At 37.9% G+C, this 18,060-nt stretch overlaps 2 non-coding genes across 2 annotated transcripts; both read left to right on the top strand.

Moving 5' to 3' along the window:
• The first annotated feature begins 15,555 nt into the window (after positions 1 to 15,555).
• On the top strand, positions 15,556 to 15,628 carry TRNAK-CUU (transfer RNA lysine (anticodon CUU)). The gene has a single exon. It is a non-coding gene; the product is annotated as a tRNA-Lys (tRNA).
• Positions 15,629 to 17,261: 1,633 nt separating this feature from the next.
• On the top strand, positions 17,262 to 17,334 carry TRNAK-CUU (transfer RNA lysine (anticodon CUU)). Its single transcript has one exon. It is a non-coding gene; the product is annotated as a tRNA-Lys (tRNA).
• The last annotated feature ends 726 nt before the right edge of the window (positions 17,335 to 18,060 follow it).

The following is an 18,060-nucleotide window of genomic DNA, read 5'->3' as shown; positions in this document are numbered from 1 at the left end:
AACTATAGGCATCCAAAGGAGCCCGGCTAGCTCAGTCGGTAGAGCATGAGACTCTTAATCTCAGGGTCGCGTTGGGCGAAAACAACTAAAATTTTAGTGCTTTTTGACCAAAAAAATAGAAATTGAAAGTCTCTATACAATATTTGCAATATTTTCATTGTTAACATGCAATATATGAATGCATGTCTGGATGATGTGTAATGGGGCAATACCATACCTTAATGTATTCACTGTAAAAGAAAAAGTATGTATCATCTTACTATAAAATAAAGTGGAGAAAACACAAATAAGACTTTTTTCCACACAGGTTTAATCGGCTATTTCCTGATATTCTTCAATGCGTTCTGATATTGACTGGTAATTGTGTTTGATACTTTCTTAGACTATGTCTGCCTCTGGCTGATGTGTATTTTCTTTCCAAACTCCACCAGAGCCTATGATTACACAGAATCCTATCTGTGGAAAGCGGCAGTGCAGGGATAGGGAAGAAAACTATAGGCATCCAAAGGAGCCTGGCTAGTTCAGTTGGTAGAGCATGAGACTCTTAATCTCAGGGTCGTGGGTTCGAGCCCCACGTTGGGCGAAAAAAACTAAAATTGTAGTGCTTTTTGACCAAAAAAATAGAAATTGAAAGTCTCTTTACAATATTTGCAATATTTTCATTGTTAACATGCAATATATGAATGCATGTCTGGATGATGTGTAATGGGGCAATACCATACCTTAATGTATTCACTGTAAAATAAAAAGTATGTATCATCTTATTATAAAATAAAGTGGAGAAAACACAAATAAGACTTTTTTTCACACAGGTTCAGTCAGCTATTTCCTTATATTCTTCAAAGCGTTCTGATATTGACTGGTAATTGTGTTTGATACTTTCTTAGACTATTTCTGCCTCTGGCTGATGTGTATTTTCTTTCCAAACTCCACCAGAGCCTATGATTACACAGCATCCTATCTGTGTAAACCGGCAGTGCAGGGATAGGGAAGAAAACTATAGGCATCCAAAGGAGCCCTGCTAGCTCAGTCGGTAGAGCATGAGACTCTTAATCTCAGGGTCGTGGGTTCGAGCCCCACGTTGGGTGAAAACAATTAAAATTTTAGTGCTTTTTGACCAAAAAAATAGAAATTGAAAGTCTCTTCACAATATTTGCAATATTTTCATTGTTAACATGCAATGTATGAATGCATGTCTGGATGATGTGTAATGGGGCAATACCATACCTTAATGTATTCACTGTAAAAGAAAAAGTATGCATCATCTTACTATAAAATAAAGTGGAGAAAACACAAATAAGACTTTTTTCCACACAGGTTTAATCGGCTATTTCCTGATATTCTTCAATGCGTTCTGATATTGACTGGTAATTGTGTTTGATACTTTCTTAGACTATTTCTGCCTCTGGCTGATGTGTATTTTCTTTCCAAACTCCACCAGAGCCTATGATTACACAGCATCCTATCTGTGGAAAGCGGCAGTGCAGGGATAGGGAAGAAAACTACAGGCATCCAAAGGAGCCCGGCTAGCTCAGTAGGTAGAGCATGAGACTCTTAATCTCAGGGTCGTGGGTTCGAGCCCCACGTTGGGCGAAAACAACTAATATTTTAGTGCTTTTTGACCAAAAAAATAGAAATTGAAAGTCTCTTTACAATATTTGCAATATTTTCATTGTTAACATGCAATATATGAATGCATGTCTGGATGGATGTCTTGACCAAAAAAATAGAAATTGAAAGTCTCTTTACAATATTTGCAATATTTTCATTGTTAACATGCAATGTATGAATGCATGTCTGGATGATGTGTAATGGGGCAATACCATACCTTAATGTATTCACTGTAAAAGAAAAAGTATGCATCATCTTACTATAAAATAAAGTGGAGAAAACACAAATAAGACTTTTTTCCACACAGTTTAATCGGCTATTTCCTGATATTCTTCAATGCATTCTGATATTGACTGGTAATTGTGTTTGATACTTTCTTAGACTATTTCTGCCTCTGGCTGATGTGTATTTTCTTTCCAAACTCCACCAGAGCCTATGATTACACAGCATCCTATCTGTGGAAAGCGGCAGTGCAGGGATAGGGAAGAAAACTATAGGCATCCAAAGGAGCCTGGCTAGTTCAGTTGGTAGAGCATGAGACTCTTAATCTCAGGGTCGTGTGTTCGAGCCCCACGTTGGGCGAAAACAACTAAAATTGTAGTGCTTTTTGACCAAAAAAATAGAAATTGAAAGTCTCTTTACAATATTTGCAATATTTTCATTGTTAACATGCAATATATGAATGCATGTCTGGATGATGTGTAATGGGGCAATACCATAGCTTAATGTATTCACTGTAAAATAAAAAGTATGTATCATCTTACTATAAAATAAAGTGGAGAAAACACAAATAAGACTTTTTTCCACACAGGTTTAATCGGCTATTTCCTGATATTCTTCAATGCGTTCTGATATTGACTGGTAATTGTGTTTGATACTTTCTTAGACTATTTCTGCCTCTGGCTGATGTGTATTTTCTTTCCAAACTCCACCAGAGCCTATGATTACACAGCATCCTATCTGTGGAAAGCGGCAGTGCAGGGATAGGGAAGAAAACTACATGCATCCAAAGGAGCCCGGTTAGCTCAGTAGGTAGAGCATGAGATTCTTAATCTCAGGGTCGTGGGTTCGAGCCCCACGTTGGGCGAAAACAACTAAAATTGCGGTGCTTTTTGACCAAAAAAATAGAAATTGAAAGTCTCTTTGCAATATTTTCATTGTTAACATGCAATATATGAATGCATGTCTGGATGATGTGTAATGGGGCAATACCATACCTTAATGTATTCACTGTAAAAGAAAAAGTATGTATCATCTTACTATAAAATAAAGTGGAGAAAACACAAATAAGACTTTTTTCCACACAGGTTTAATCGGCTATTTCCTGATATTCTTCAATGCGTTCTGATATTGACTGGTAATTGTGTTTGATACTTTCTTAGACTATGTCTGCCTCTGGCTGATGTGTATTTTCTTTCCAAACTCCACCAGAGCCTATGATTACACAGAATCCTATCTGTGGAAAGCGGCAGTGCAGGGATAGGGAAGAAAACTATAGGCATCCAAAGGAGCCTGGCTAGTTCAGTTGGTAGAACATGAGACTCTTAATCTCAGGGTCGTGGGTTCGAGCCCCACGTTGGGCGAAAAAAACTAAAATTGTAGTGCTTTTTGACCAAAAAAATAGAAATTGAAAGTCTCTTTACAATATTTGCAATATTTTCATTGTTAACATGCAATATATGAATGCATGTCTGGATGATGTGTAATGGGGCAATACCATACCTTAATGTATTCACTGTAAAATAAAAAGTATGTATCATCTTATTATAAAATAAAGTGGAGAAAACACAAATAAGACTTTTTTTCACACAGGTTCAGTCAGCTATTTCCTTATATTCTTCAAAGCGTTCTGATATTGACTGGTAATTGTGTTTGATACTTTCTTAGACTATTTCTGCCTCTGGCTGATGTGTATTTTCTTTCCAAACTCCACCAGAGCCTATGATTACACAGCATCCTATCTGTGTAAACCGGCAGTGCAGGGATAGGGAAGAAAACTATAGGCATCCAAAGGAGCCCGGCTAGCTCAGTCGGTAGAGCATGAGACTCTTAATCTCAGGGTCGTGGGTTCGAGCCCCACGTTGGGTGAAAACAACTAAAATTTTAGTGCTTTTTGACCAAAAAAATAGAAATTGAAAGTCTCTTCACAATATTTGCAATATTTTCATTGTTAACATGCAATGTATGAATGCATGTCTGGATGATGTGTAATGGGGCAATACCATACCTTAATGTATTCACTGTAAAAGAAAAAGTATGCATCATCTTACTATAAAATAAAGTGGAGAAAACACAAATAAGACTTTTTTCCACACAGGTTTAATCGGCTATTTCCTGATATTCTTCAATGCGTTCTGATATTGACTGGTAATTGTGTTTGATACTTTCTTAGACTATTTCTGCCTCTGGCTGATGTGTATTTTCTTTCCAAACTCCACCAGAGCCTATGATTACACAGCATCCTATCTGTGGAAAGCGGCAGTGCAGGGATAGGGAAGAAAACTACAGGCATCCAAAGGAGCCCGGCTAGCTCAGTAGGTAGAGCATGAGACTCTTAATCTCAGGGTCGTGGGTCGAGCCCCACGTTGGGCGAAAACAACTAAAATTTTAGTGCTTTTTGACCAAAAAAATAGAAATTGAAAGTCTCTTTACAATATTTGCAATATTTTCATTGTTAACATGCAATATATGAATGCATGTCTGGATGCATGTCTTGACCAAAAAAATAGAAATTGAAAGTCTCTTTACAATATTTGCAATATTTTCATTGTTAACATGCAATGTATGAATGCATGTCTGGATGATGTGTAATGGGGCAATACCATACCTTAATGTATTCACTGTAAAAGAAAAAGTATGCATCATCTTACTATAAAATAAAGTGGAGAAAACACAAATAAGACTTTTTTCCACACAGTTTAATCGGCTATTTCCTGATATTCTTCAATGCATTCTGATATTGACTGGTAATTGTGTTTGATACTTTCTTAGACTATTTCTGCCTCTGGCTGATGTGTATTTTCTTTCCAAACTCCACCAGAGCCTATGATTACACAGCATCCTATCTGTGGAAAGCGGCAGTGCAGGGATAGGGAAGAAAACTATAGGCATCCAAAGGAGCCTGGCTAGTTCAGTTGGTAGAGCATGAGACTCTTAATCTCAGGGTCGTGGGTTTGAGCCCCACGTTGGGCGAAAACAACTAAAATTGTAGTGCTTTTTGACCAAAAAAATAGAAATTGAAAGTCTCTTTACAATATTTGCAATATTTTCATTGTTAACATGCAATATATGAATGCATGTCTGGATGATGTGTAATGGGGCAATACCATAGCTTAATGTATTCACTGTAAAATAAAAAGTATGTATCATCTTACTATAAAATAAAGTGGAGAAAACACAAATAAGACTTTTTTCCACACAGGTTTAATCGGCTATTTCCTGATATTCTTCAATGCGTTCTGATATTGACTGGTAATTGTGTTTGATACTTTCTTAGACTATTTCTGCCTCTGGCTGATGTGTATTTTCTTTCCAAACTCCACCAGAGCCTATGATTACACAGCATCCTATCTGTGGAAAGCGGCAGTGCAGGGATAGGGAAGAAAACTACATGCATCCAAAGGAGCCCGGTTAGCTCAGTAGGTAGAGCATGAGATTCTTAATCTCAGGGTCGTGGGTTCGAGCCCCACGTTGGGCGAAAACAACTAAAATTGCGGTGCTTTTTGACCAAAAAAATAGAAATTGAAAGTCTCTTTGCAATATTTTCATTGTTAACATGCAATATATGAATGCATGTCTGGATGATGTGTAATGGGGCAATACCATACCTTAATGTATTCACTGTAAAAGAAAAAGTATGTATCATCTTACTATAAAATAAAGTGGAGAAAACACAAATAAGACTTTTTTCCACACAGGTTTAATCGGCTATTTCCTGATATTCTTCAATGCGTTCTGATATTGACTGGTAATTGTGTTTGATACTTTCTTAGACTATGTCTGCCTCTGGCTGATGTGTATTTTCTTTCCAAACTCCACCAGAGCCTATGATTACACAGAATCCTATCTGTGGAAAGCGGCAGTGCAGGGATAGGGAAGAAAACTATAGGCATCCAAAGGAGCCTGGCTAGTTCAGTTGGTAGAGCATGAGACTCTTAATCTCAGGGTCGTGGGTTCGAGCCCCACGTTGGGCGAAAAAAACTAAAATTGTAGTGCTTTTTGACCAAAAAAATAGAAATTGAAAGTCTCTTTACAATATTTGCAATATTTTCATTGTTAACATGCAATATATGAATGCATGTCTGGATGATGTGTAATGGGGCAATACCATACCTTAATGTATTCACTGTAAAATAAAAAGTATGTATCATCTTATTATAAAATAAAGTGGAGAAAACACAAATAAGACTTTTTTTCACACAGGTTCAGTCAGCTATTTCCTTATATTCTTCAAAGCGTTCTGATATTGACTGGTAATTGTGTTTGATACTTTCTTAGACTATTTCTGCCTCTGGCTGATGTGTATTTTCTTTCCAAACTCCACCAGAGCCTATGATTACACAGCATCCTATCTGTGTAAACCGGCAGTGCAGGGATAGGGAAGAAAACTATAGGCATCCAAAGGAGCCCGGCTAGCTCAGTCGGTAGAGCATGAGACTCTTAATCTCAGGGTCGTGGGTTCGAGCCCCACGTTGGGTGAAAACAACTAAAATTTTAGTGCTTTTTGACCAAAAAAATAGAAATTGAAAGTCTCTTCACAATATTTGCAATATTTTCATTGTTAACATGCAATGTATGAATGCATGTCTGGATGATGTGTAATGGGGCAATACCATACCTTAATGTATTCACTGTAAAAGAAAAAGTATGCATCATCTTACTATAAAATAAAGTGGAGAAAACACAAATAAGACTTTTTTCCACACAGTTTAATCGGCTATTTCCTGATATTCTTCAATGCATTCTGATATTGACTGGTAATTGTGTTTGATACTTTCTTAGACTATTTCTGCCTCTGGCTGATGTGTATTTTCTTTCCAAACTCCACCAGAGCCTATGATTACACAGCATCCTATCTGTGGAAAGCGGCAGTGCAGGGATAGGGAAGAAAACTATAGGCATCCAAAGGAGCCTGGCTAGTTCAGTTGGTAGAGCATGAGACTCTTAATCTCAGGGTCGTGGGTTCGAGCCCCACGTTGGGCGAAAACAACTAAAATTGTAGTGCTTTTTGACCAAAAAAATAGAAATTGAAAGTCTCTTTACAATATTTGCAATATTTTCATTGTTAACATGCAATATATGAATGCATGTCTGGATGATGTGTAATGGGGCAATACCATAGCTTAATGTATTCACTGTAAAATAAAAAGTATGTATCATCTTACTATAAAATAAAGTGGAGAAAACACAAATAAGACTTTTTTCCACACAGGTTTAATCGGCTATTTCCTGATATTCTTCAATGCGTTCTGATATTGACTGGTAATTGTGTTTGATACTTTCTTAGACTATTTCTGCCTCTGGCTGATGTGTATTTTCTTTCCAAACTCCACCAGAGCCTATGATTACACAGCATCCTATCTGTGGAAAGCGGCAGTGCAGGGATAGGGAAGAAAACTACATGCATCCAAAGGAGCCCGGTTAGCTCAGTAGGTAGAGCATGAGATTCTTAATCTCAGGGTCGTGGGTTCGAGCCCCACGTTGGGCGAAAACAACTAAAATTGCGGTGCTTTTTGACCAAAAAAATAGAAATTGAAAGTCTCTTTGCAATATTTTCATTGTTAACATGCAATATATGAATGCATGTCTGGATGATGTGTAATGGGGCAATACCATACCTTAATGTATTCACTGTAAAAGAAAAAGTATGTATCATCTTACTATAAAATAAAGTGGAGAAAACACAAATAAGACTTTTTTCCACACAGGTTTAATCGGCTATTTCCTGATATTCTTCAATGCGTTCTGATATTGACTGGTAATTGTGTTTGATACTTTCTTAGACTATGTCTGCCTCTGGCTGATGTGTATTTTCTTTCCAAACTCCACCAGAGCCTATGATTACACAGAATCCTATCTGTGGAAAGCGGCAGTGCAGGGATAGGGAAGAAAACTATAGGCATCCAAAGGAGCCTGGCTAGTTCAGTTGGTAGAGCATGAGACTCTTAATCTCAGGGTCGTGGGTTCGAGCCCCACGTTGGGCGAAAAAAACTAAAATTGTAGTGCTTTTTGACCAAAAAAATAGAAATTGAAAGTCTCTTTACAATATTTGCAATATTTTCATTGTTAACATGCAATATATGAATGCATGTCTGGATGATGTGTAATGGGGCAATACCATACCTTAATGTATTCACTGTAAAATAAAAAGTATGTATCATCTTATTATAAAATAAAGTGGAGAAAACACAAATAAGACTTTTTTTCACACAGGTTCAGTCAGCTATTTCCTTATATTCTTCAAAGCGTTCTGATATTGACTGGTAATTGTGTTTGATACTTTCTTAGACTATTTCTGCCTCTGGCTGATGTGTATTTTCTTTCCAAACTCCACCAGAGCCTATGATTACACAGCATCCTATCTGTGTAAACCGGCAGTGCAGGGATAGGGAAGAAAACTATAGGCATCCAAAGGAGCCCGGCTAGCTCAGTCGGTAGAGCATGAGACTCTTAATCTCAGGGTCGTGGGTTCGAGCCCCACGTTGGGTGAAAACAACGAAAATGTTAGTGCTTTTTGACCAAAAAAATAGAAATTGAAAGTCTCTTCACAATATTTGCAATATTTTCATTGTTAACATGCAATGTATGAATGCATGTCTGGATGATGTGTAATGGGGCAATACCATACCTTAATGTATTCACTGTAAAAGAAAAAGTATGCATCATCTTACTATAAAATAAAGTGGAGAAAACACAAATAAGACTTTTTTCCACACAGTTTAATCGGCTATTTCCTGATATTCTTCAATGCATTCTGATATTGACTGGTAATTGTGTTTGATACTTTCTTAGACTATTTCTGCCTCTGGCTGATGTGTATTTTCTTTCCAAACTCCACCAGAGCCTATGATTACACAGCATCCTATCTGTGGAAAGCGGCAGTGCAGGGATAGGGAAGAAAACTATAGGCATCCAAAGGAGCCTGGCTAGTTCAGTTGGTAGAGCATGAGACTCTTAATCTCAGGGTCGTGGGTTCGAGCCCCACGTTGGGCGAAAACAACTAAAATTGTAGTGCTTTTTGACCAAAAAAATAGAAATTGAAAGTCTCTTTACAATATTTGCAATATTTTCATTGTTAACATGCAATATATGAATGCATGTCTGGATGATGTGTAATGGGGCAATACCATAGCTTAATGTATTCACTGTAAAATAAAAAGTATGTATCATCTTACTATAAAATAAAGTGGAGAAAACACAAATAAGACTTTTTTCCACACAGGTTTAATCGGCTATTTCCTGATATTCTTCAATGCGTTCTGATATTGACTGGTAATTGTGTTTGATACTTTCTTAGACTATTTCTGCCTCTGGCTGATGTGTATTTTCTTTCCAAACTCCACCAGAGCCTATGATTACACAGCATCCTATCTGTGGAAAGCGGCAGTGCAGGGATAGGGAAGAAAACTACAGGCATCCAAAGGAGCCCGGCTAGCTCAGTAGGTAGAGCATGAGACTCTTAATCTCAGGGTCGTGGGTTCGAGCCCCACGTTGGCGAAAACAACTAAAATTTTAGTGCTTTTTGACCAAAAAAATAGAAATTGAAAGTCTCTTTACAATATTTGCAATATTTTGATTGTTAACATGCAATATATGAATGCATGTCTGGATGATGTGTAATGGGGCAATACCACACCTTAATGTATTCACTGTAAAAGAAAAAGTATGTATCATCGTACTGTAAAATAAAGTGGAGAAAACACAAATAAGACTTTTTTTCACACAGGTTTAATCGGCTATTTCCTGATATTCTTCAATGCGTTCTGATATTGACTGGTAATTGTGTTTGATACTTTCTTAGACTATTTCTGCCTCTGGCTGATGTGTATTTTCTTTCCAAACTCCACCAGAACCTATGATTACACAGCATCCTATCTGTGGAAAACGGCAGTGCAGGGATAGGGAAGAAAACTATAGGCATCCAAAGGAGCCCGGCTAGCTCAGTCGGTAGAGCATGAGACTCTTAATCTCAGGGTCGTGGGTTCGAGCCCCACGTTGGGCGAAAACAACTAAAATTGTAGTGCTTTTTGACCAAAAAAATAGAAATTGAAAGTCTCTTTACAATATTTGCAATATTTTGATTGTTAACATGCAATATATGAATGCATGTCTGGATGATGTGTAATGGGGCAATACCATACCTTAATGTATTCACTGTAAAAGAAAAAGTATGTATCATCTTACTATAAAATAAAGTGGAGAAAACACAAATAAGACTTTTTTCCACACAGGTTTAATCGGCTATTTCCTGATATTCTTCAATGCGTTCTGATATTGACTGGTAATTGTGTTTGATACTTTCTTAGACTATGTCTGCCTCTGGCTGATGTGTATTTTCTTTCCAAACTCCACCAGAGCCTATGATTACACAGAATCCTATCTGTGGAAAGCGGCAGTGCAGGGATAGGGAAGAAAACTATAGGCATCCAAAGGAGCCTGGCTAGTTCAGTTGGTAGAGCATGAGACTCTTAATCTCAGGGTCGTGGGTTCGAGCCCCACGTTGGGCGAAAAAAACTAAAATTGTAGTGCTTTTTGACCAAAAAAATAGAAATTGAAAGTCTCTTTACAATATTTGCAATATTTTCATTGTTAACATGCAATATATGAATGCATGTCTGGATGATGTGTAATGGGGCAATACCATACCTTAATGTATTCACTGTAAAATAAAAAGTATGTATCATCTTATTATAAAATAAAGTGGAGAAAACACAAATAAGACTTTTTTTCACACAGGTTCAGTCAGCTATTTCCTTATATTCTTCAAAGCGTTCTGATATTGACTGGTAATTGTGTTTGATACTTTCTTAGACTATTTCTGCCTCTGGCTGATGTGTATTTTCTTTCCAAACTCCACCAGAGCCTATGATTACACAGCATCCTATCTGTGTAAACCGGCAGTGCAGGGATAGGGAAGAAAACTATAGGCATCCAAAGGAGCCCGGCTAGCTCAGTCGGTAGAGCATGAGACTCTTAATCTCAGGGTCGTGGGTTCGAGCCCCACGTTGGGTGAAAACAACGAAAATGTTAGTGCTTTTTGACCAAAAAAATAGAAATTGAAAGTCTCTTCACAATATTTGCAATATTTTCATTGTTAACATGCAATGTATGAATGCATGTCTGGATGATGTGTAATGGGGCAATACCATACCTTAATGTATTCACTGTAAAAGAAAAAGTATGCATCATCTTACTATAAAATAAAGTGGAGAAAACACAAATAAGACTTTTTTCCACACAGTTTAATCGGCTATTTCCTGATATTCTTCAATGCATTCTGATATTGACTGGTAATTGTGTTTGATACTTTCTTAGACTATTTCTGCCTCTGGCTGATGTGTATTTTCTTTCCAAACTCCACCAGAGCCTATGATTACACAGCATCCTATCTGTGGAAAGCGGCAGTGCAGGGATAGGGAAGAAAACTATAGGCATCCAAAGGAGCCTGGCTAGTTCAGTTGGTAGAGCATGAGACTCTTAATCTCAGGGTCGTGGGTTCGAGCCCCACGTTGGGCGAAAACAACTAAAATTGTAGTGCTTTTTGACCAAAAAAATAGAAATTGAAAGTCTCTTTACAATATTTGCAATATTTTCATTGTTAACATGCAATATATGAATGCATGTCTGGATGATGTGTAATGGGGCAATACCATAGCTTAATGTATTCACTGTAAAATAAAAAGTATGTATCATCTTACTATAAAATAAAGTGGAGAAAACACAAATAAGACTTTTTTCCACACAGGTTTAATCGGCTATTTCCTGATATTCTTCAATGCGTTCTGATATTGACTGGTAATTGTGTTTGATACTTTCTTAGACTATTTCTGCCTCTGGCTGATGTGTATTTTCTTTCCAAACTCCACCAGAGCCTATGATTACACAGCATCCTATCTGTGGAAAGCGGCAGTGCAGGGATAGGGAAGAAAACTACAGGCATCCAAAGGAGCCCGGCTAGCTCAGTAGGTAGAGCATGAGACTCTTAATCTCAGGGTCGTGGGTTCGAGCCCCACGTTGGCGAAAACAACTAAAATTTTAGTGCTTTTTGACCAAAAAAATAGAAATTGAAAGTCTCTTTACAATATTTGCAATATTTTGATTGTTAACATGCAATATATGAATGCATGTCTGGATGATGTGTAATGGGGCAATACCACACCTTAATGTATTCACTGTAAAAGAAAAAGTATGTATCATCGTACTGTAAAATAAAGTGGAGAAAACACAAATAAGACTTTTTTTCACACAGGTTTAATCGGCTATTTCCTGATATTCTTCAATGCGTTCTGATATTGACTGGTAATTGTGTTTGATACTTTCTTAGACTATTTCTGCCTCTGGCTGATGTGTATTTTCTTTCCAAACTCCACCAGAACCTATGATTACACAGCATCCTATCTGTGGAAAACGGCAGTGCAGGGATAGGGAAGAAAACTATAGGCATCCAAAGGAGCCCGGCTAGCTCAGTCGGTAGAGCATGAGACTCTTAATCTCAGGGTCGTGGGTTCGAGCCCCACGTTGGGCGAAAACAACTAAAATTTTAGTGCTTTTTGACCAAAAAAATAGAAATTGAAAGTCTCTTTACAATATTTGCAATATTTTCATTGTTAACATGCAATATATGAATGCATGTCTGGATGCATGTCTTGTTTGTTTGTTTGTTTGTTTATTTATTTATATTGCGCACCAGACCCTTAGGTTACCGGGCGCAGCAACAAGTATATGCGAAGCTTACAATGTTACAATGTTATATAAATGAATTTACAATATTACGCCATATTACACAAATTACTAGAATGTACAGATAAAGGGTTGCCGTATTTACATGAATGTACAGTTAACAATATACATGATTAGCAGTAATAAACATAAAGGTTGATGTCGCGTCGGGTGCATTAGGTAGGACTACGCTTGTGAGTGTTCGGGTGTTAAGTCATTGTTGGCGATAATGTGTTTGATAAGGTTCCTTCTGAAATGGGGGAAGGGTTGGTCAGCTCTAAGGTTAGGTGGCAGGGCGTTCCACAGGTTAGCAGCTTTCACAGGGAAGCAAACGCCACCAATTTTGGCAAGTCTGAATCTAGGTACTGCCAAACAATTGGAGTTGGCGAGTCTCATGGGTCTATTGGAAGTTTTTCTTTTTATTTTGTCCATCAAGTAGCTAGGAGCAGCATTATTTAAGGCCTTATGGGTTAATGAGATCATTTTTAGCTGGATTTTATTCTCAGTAGAAAGCCATTTATGTTGCCGCCTAGTCGAGGAGATATGCTCCCTCTTTCTTATTCCTAATGCAGCTCTGAGAGCATTATTTTGTAGAGTTTGAAGTCTTAGGGTAGTGGCTTTATTGGCGCTACTGTATAGGGCATTACAGTAATCAAGTCGGGAAAGAATTAAGGCTCTAGCCAGGATTAGGCAGCTGGTATTGGACAGGAAGGGCTTGCCTGCTCTGATCAATTTACAGGTGTAAGCAGTGGTGGAGGCTAGGGAGTTTACCTGTTTAGTGAAGGACAGGGTAGAGTCGAGATAAAAACCAAGTGTTTTTACTTCCCTCGAGACTTTAATGACATTTCCGTCTATGCTGAAGGCTGAGTAATCTGGGCCCAATTTGTTAATATTGGCTTGTGTGCCCAGAATGATCAACTCTGTCTTATCATCATTCAGGCAAAGACCGTGAGTGGCCATCCATGCCTGAATGATGAGATACACTCTATTCACCAACTCCCCATCCTCACTGTGATCCCCAGAAAGTGGGAAGAGAATCTGTGTATCATCTGCATAGTTAGTGTAGGTGATACCGAGATTGTCCAAATCATCGAACAGAGGTTTGGTGAATATATTGTAAAGGGTCGGAGAGACGCAGGATCCCTGAGGGACACCACAAGTAGTGGGTATAGGGTCAGCTGCTGCCGAAGGGGAAAAGACTCTCATAGTTCTCTCACTCAGAAAGGATTCTATCCAACTGATGGCTTGGGTGGAGAAGTGAGCGGCAACGTCCAGGTGTTTGCAGAGGACTTTGTGGTCCACAAGATCAAACGCAGCTGAGAGATCTAGTAGGAGGAGGAGGGCTGTCTTACCCTGATCTCTCAGTTCGTCTATTTGGGCCTTTAAGTCAATCAGGGCTGTTTCCGTTCCGTGTAGTGGGCGGAAGCCAGATTGTCTAGATCCTAGTAGTTTGTGCAGTTCAAGGTAGTTTTGAATCTGTATATAGGCCACTTTGTCCAGGATCTTTAGCAGAAACGGAACTGTGGTGATTGGACGGTAATTGGTGGGGATGAGAGGATCTAAAGTTTGCTTTTTAAGCAACGGGAGCACCCAGGATTGTTTTAGGTTAGCTGGGATGATGCCTGTGGAGAAGGATGCATTGATAAGTTTGGAGATAAATGGTGATAGGTCTCTGGCAGCGTCTTTTATTAGCTGTGCTGGGCAGATGTCACCTTTGCAGTTGGATGGTTTGAGGGTGAGGATGATTTTTTCAATCTCGAGTGTGGAAGTTTTGGTGAAGGAGAATTTGGTATGTTGAGGCATGTGGATCGCCTTAGGTGGTGACAGTGTAGGGAGTTTAAGCAAGTCTTTTTTAAGTTGAATTTTGTTTTGGAGGGTAGTAATTTTATTAGTTAGAGCATATTGGATGTCAGAACACCAGGTCTGATCTTTAGTGCAGGTGTCTGGTATGGCAATAGGTGACTCAAGTTCCTTTAGGATGGAGAAGAGTTCCTTCATGCTTGATTTGGAGTTGGCGATACGATCGTTGTATGAGTTTTTCTTAGCCAGACAGACTGCGTTTTTGTATTGACGGGAGATAGATATTAGGTTAGTCTTGACCAAAAAAATAGAAATTGAAAGTCTCTTTACAATATTTGCAATATTTTCATTGTTAACATGCAATGTATGAATGCATGTCTGGATGATGTGTAATGGGGCAATACCATACCTTAATGTATTCACTGTAAAAGAAAAAGTATGCATCATCTTACTATAAAACAAAGTGGAGAAAACACAAATAAGACTTTTTTCCACACAGTTTAATCGGCTATTTCCTGATATTCTTCAATGCGTTCTGATATTGACTGGTAATTGTGGTTGATACTTTCTTAGACTATTTCTGCCTCTGGCTGATGTGTATTTTCTTTCCAAACTCCACCAGAGCCTATGATTACACAGCATCCTATCTGTGGAAAGCGGCAGTGCAGGGATAGGGAAGAAAACTATAGGCATCCAAAGGAGCCTGGCTAGTTCAGTTGGTAGAGCATGAGACTCTTAATCTCAGGGTTGCGGGTTCGAGCCCCACGTTGGGCAAAAACAACTAAAATTGTAGTGCTTTTTGACCAAAAAAATAGAAATTGAAAGTCTCTTTACAATATTTGCAATATTTTCATTGTTAACATGCAATATATGAATGCATGTCTGGATGATGTGTAATGGGGCAATACCATACCTTAATGTATTCACTGTAAAATAAAAAGTATGTATCATCTTATTATAAAATAAAGTGGAGAAAACACAAATAAGACTTTTTTCCACAAAGGTTTAATCGGCTATTTCCTGATATTCTTCAATGCGTTCTGATATTGACTGGTAATTGTGTTTGATACTTTCTTAGACTATTTCTGCCTCTGGCTGATGTGTATTTTCTTTCCAAACTCCACCAGAGCCTATGATTACACAGCATCCTATCTGTGGAAAACGGCAGTGCAGGGATAGGGAAGAAAACTATAGGCATCCAAAGGAGCCCGGCTAGCTCAGTCGGTAGAGCATGAGACTCTTAATCTCAGGGTCGTGGGTTCGAGCCCCACGTTGGGCAAAAACAACTATAATTTTAGTGCTTTTTGACCAAAAAAATAGAAATTGAAAGTCTCTTTACAATATTTGCAATATTTTCATTGTTAACATGCAATATATGAATGCATGTCTGGATGCATGTCTTGACCAAAAAAATAGAAATTGAAAGTCTCTTTACAATATTTGCAATATTTTCATTGTTAACATGCAATGTATGAATGCATGTCTGGATGATGTGTAATGGGGCAATACCATACCTTAATGTATTCACTGTAAAAGAAAAAGTATGCATCATCTTACTATAAAATAAAGTGGAGAAAACACAAATAAGACTTTTTTCCACACAGTTTAATCGGCTATTTCCTGATATTCTTCAATGCATTCTGATATTGACTGGTAATTGTGTTTGATACTTTCTTAGACTATTTCTGCCTCTGGTTGATGTGTATTTTCTTTCCAAACTCCACCAGAGCCTATGATTACACAGCATCCTATCTGTGGAAAGCGGCAGTGCAGGGATAGGGAAGAAAACTATAGGCATCCAAAGGAGCCTGGCTAGTTCAGTTGGTAGAGCATGAGACTCTTAATCTCAGGGTCGTGGGTTCGAGCCCCACGTTGGGCGAAAACAACTAAAATTGTAGTGCTTTGTGACCAAAAAAATAGAAATTGAAAGTCTCTTTACAATATTTGCAATATTTTCATTGTTAACATGCAATATATGAATGCATGTCTGGATGATGTGTAATGGGGCAATACCATACCTTAATGTATTCACTGTAAAATAAAAAGTATGTATCATCTTATTATAAAATAAAGTGGAGAAAACACAAATAAGACTTTTTTTCACACAGGTTCAGTCAGCTATTTCTTTATATTCTTCAAAGCGTTCTGATATTGACTGGTAATTGTGTTTGATACTTTCTTAGACTATTTCTGCCTCTGGCTGATGTGTATTTTCTTTCCAAACTCCACCAGAGCCTATGATTACACAGCATCCTATCTGTGGAAACCGGCAGTGCAGGGATAGGGAAGAAAACTATAGGCATGCAAAGGAGCCCGGCTAGCTCAGTCGGTAGAGCATGAGACTCTTAATCTCAGGGTTGTGGGTTCGAGCCCCACGTTGGGAGAAAACAACTAAAATTTTAGTGCTTTTTGACCAAAAAAATAGAAATTGAAAGTCTCTTTACAATATTTGCAATATTTTCATTGTTAACATGCAATATATGAATGCATGTCTGGATGCATGTCTTGACCAAAAAAATAGAAATTGAAAGTCTCTTTACAATATTTGCAATATTTTCATTGTTAACATGCAATGTATGAATGCATGTCTGGATGATGTGTAATGGGGCAATACCATACCTTAATGTATTCACTGTAAAAGAAAAAGTATGCATCATCTTACTATAAAATAAAGTGGAGAAAACACAAATAAGACATTTTTTCACACAGGTTCAGTCAGCTATTTCCTGATATTCTTCAAAGCGTTCTGATATTGACTGGTAATTGTGTTTGATACTTTCTTAGACTATTTCTGCCTCTGGCTGATGTGTATTTTCTTTCCAAACTCCACCAGAGCCTATGATTGCACAGCATCCTATCTGTGGAAACCGGCAGTGCAGGGATAGGGAAGAAAACTATAGGCATCCAAAGGAGCCCGGCTAGCTCAGTTGGTAGAGCATGAGACTCTTAATCTCAGGGTCGTGGGTTCGAGCCCCACGTTGGGCGAAAACAACTAAAATTTTAGTGCTTTTTGACCAAAAAAATAGAAATTGAAAGTCTCTTTACAATATTTGCAATATTTTCATTGTTAACATGCAATATATGAATGCATGTCTGGATGATGTGTAATGGGGCAATACCATACCTTAATGTATTCACTGTAAAAGAAAAAGTATGCATCATCTTACTATAAAATAAAGTGGAGAAAACACAAATAAGACTTTTTTCCACACAGGTTTAATAGGCTATTTCCTGATATTCTTCAATGCGTTCTGATATTTACTGGTAATTGTGTTTGATACTTTCTTAGACTATTTCTGCCTCTGGCTGATGTGTATTTTCTTTCCAAACTCCACCAGAGCCTATGATTACACAGCATCCTATCTGTGGAAAACGGCAGTGCAGGGATAGGGAAGAAAACTATAGGCATCCAAAGGAGCCCGGCTAGCTCAGTCGGTAGAGCATGAGACTCTTAATCTCAGGGTTGTGGGTTCGAGCCCCACGTTGGGCGAAAACAACTAAAATTTTAGTGCTTTTTGACCAAAAAAATAGAAATTGAAAGTCTCTTTACAATATTTGCAATATTTTCATTGTTAACATGCAATATATGAATGCATGTCTGGATGCATGTCTTGACCAAAAAAATAGAAATTGAAAGTCTCTTTACAATATTTGCAATATTTTCATTGTTAACATGCAATGTATGAATGCATGTCTGGATGATGTGTAATG

The sequence above is a fragment of the Ambystoma mexicanum genome, chromosome 4q (genome assembly GCF_040938575.1).
Source record: "Ambystoma mexicanum isolate Mex_15411 chromosome 4q, UKY_AmexF1_1, whole genome shotgun sequence".
In the NCBI taxonomy this organism is placed as follows: domain Eukaryota; kingdom Metazoa; phylum Chordata; class Amphibia; order Caudata; family Ambystomatidae; genus Ambystoma; species Ambystoma mexicanum.
This window is presented reverse-complemented; position numbering and strand designations above follow the sequence as displayed.